This window comes from Chlorocebus sabaeus, chromosome 21, assembly GCF_047675955.1.
Source record: "Chlorocebus sabaeus isolate Y175 chromosome 21, mChlSab1.0.hap1, whole genome shotgun sequence".
Lineage (NCBI taxonomy): Eukaryota > Metazoa > Chordata > Mammalia > Primates > Cercopithecidae > Chlorocebus > Chlorocebus sabaeus.
In genome coordinates, this window is record NC_132924.1 from 2138400 (window position 1) to 2141131 (window position 2732).

At 38.8% G+C, this 2732-nt stretch overlaps 1 pseudogene; it reads left to right on the forward strand.

Annotated features, from left to right (window-relative positions):
• Positions 1–1265: 1265 nt before the first annotated feature.
• Positions 1266–2286, forward strand: LOC119622729 (ATP synthase subunit a-like; annotated as a pseudogene).
• The last annotated feature ends 446 nt before the right edge of the window (positions 2287–2732 follow it).

Below are 2732 nucleotides of genomic sequence, written 5' to 3' on the forward strand. Positions count from 1 at the left end.
TGAAGCTGTTTGCATTTGTCATAATTTTCTTTATAGTAATACCAATTATAATTGTAGGTTTTGGCAACTGGTTAATCTCTCTGATAATTGGCGCTCCGACATAGCATTTTCCCAGATAAATAATATGAGTGTCTGACCGTGCTCACCCTCTTTCCTACTATTACTTGTATCCACTATAATAAAGGCTGGCGCTGGAATCAGCAGAACAGTCTACCCCCTCCTCCTTAGCAGGAAACCTAACACATGCAGGAGCCTCTGTAGATTTAACCATCTTCTCACTCCATTTTCAGGTGTTTCTTCTATTTTAGGGGCCATTAACTTTATCACCACAATTATTAACATAAAACCTCCAGCTATGTCCCAAAGTCACACACCCCTTTTCGTCTGATCAGTCCTAATTACAGCAGTTCTCCGACCCCTTTCTCTCCCAGTCCTAGCCGCCAGCATTATTATACTGTTAAGTGACTGCAATCTTAATACTACTTTTTTTGACCCAGCTGGTGGAGGTGATCCTATCACATATTAGCACTTACTCTGATTCTTTGGTCACCCTGAAGTCTGTATCCTCATCCTGCCAGGCTTCAGGATAATTTCCCATATCGTAACATACTACTCTGGAAAATAGCTATTTGGGTATATGGGCATAGCATGAGCCATAGCATCAACTGGCTTCTTAGGGATTATTGTATGGGCTCACCACATATTTACAGTAGGAACAGATGTACATACACAAGCATACTTCACCTCTGCTACTATAAGTATTGCTATTCCTACTGGTGTCAAAGTCTTTAGTTGATTAGCTACACTACACATTGGTAACATCAAATGATCTCCTGCAATACTCTGAGCCCTAGGATTTATTTTTCTTTTCACAGTAGGAGGTCTAACCGGCATTGCACTAGCAAATTCATTACTAGATATTGTTTTACATGATACATATGATATCACAGCCCATTTCCATTATGTCTTATCAATAGGAGCCGTATTTGCTATTATAGGTGGCTTTGTCCACTGATTCCCCCTATTTTCAGGTTATACACTTAATCAAATATATGCTAAAATTCACTTTGCCATCATATATAGGTGTCAATTTAACTTTTTTCCTGCAGCATTTTCTCAGCCTATATAGTATGCCTCGAAGTTACTCCGATTATCCTGACATGCACACCATCTTGCACTCATGATCTATTCCCTCATTAGGGTTAAAACCAGATGCAACCCCTGGACATTTAAACGAATCTGCCTTAACTGCTACATGACCTCTACTATGGACAATGCTCAGAAATTGGTGGCTGTAACCACAGTTTTACACCTATTATTCTAGAATTAGTCCCATTAAAAACTTTCAAAACTTGGTCTATATCCGCACTATAATATCACTGTAACCCTACCCCAGTATTAACATTTTCAGTTAAAGACTGAGAGAAATCACACCTCTCTACAGTGAATGCCTCAACTAGATACTTCCACATGACCTATTATTATTATATCAACAATCATAACTTTATTCTCCATTATCCAATTAAAACTATCAAAGTTCATTTACCATACACCCTCTACACCAAAATTAATTAAAACACAAAAACGTGACAACCTTTGAGAACTAAAATGAGTGAAAATCTGTTCACCTCATTATTGCCCTGACAATCCTAGGTTTACCCACAGCAGCACTAATCATCTTGTTTCCCACCACACTCCTTCCAACCTCCAACTGTCTCATCAATAACCGATTGATTTCTATTCAACAGTGACTAGTTCAACTTGTTCTAAACCAAATAATAATCATACATAATATTAAAGGATGAACCTGATCCCTTATGCTAATATTCCTAATTCTCTTTATTGCCTTAATCAATCTCCTTGGGCTTCTACCCCCACTCATTTACATCAACTACTCAACTATCAATAAACCTCGGTATAGCAATCCCCTTATGAGCAGACACAGTAATCACAGGCTTCCACTTTAAAACTAAAAACTCCTTAGCTCACCTCCTACCACCAGGCACACACATTTCACTTACCCCTATACTAGTAATCATCGAAACCATCAGTCTACTTACTCAACCAATGGCATCAGCTGTACGTTTAACAGCCAACATTACAGCTGGTCACTTACTTATACACTTAATTGGAGGAGCCACCCTATTATCAACTATTAACCATCCCACAGCTTCAATCACCTTTATTATTCTAATTCTACTGATCACTCTCGAATTTGCTGTGGCCATCATCTAAGTTTATGCCTTTATGCTATTAGTAAGCCTTTATTTATATGACAACACATAACGACCCACCAAACACACGCCTGTCATGTCGTCAAACCCAGTCCTTGGCCATTAATAGGGGCTCTCCCAACTCTCCTAATAACATCAAGCTTAGCTACATGATTTCACATTAACTATATTACTCTTTTAACCTTAGGCCTACTAACCAATACACTGACTATATATCAATGGTGATGTGATATTATCTGGGAATGTACATTTCAAGGCCACCATATAACAATTGTCCAAAAAGGCCTCTGATACGGAATAGTCTTATTTATTATCTCAGAAGTATTTTTCTTTGCTGGATTTGCTGCAAATCCAGCAGCATCTTTGCTGAATGGCATTCTGCCATTCTAGTCTAGCCCCAACACCAGAACTAGGAAGACATTGACCCCCAACAGGCATTTATCCCTTCGACCCTCTGGAAACACCCCTCCTGAATACATCTGTGTTACTTGCATCAGA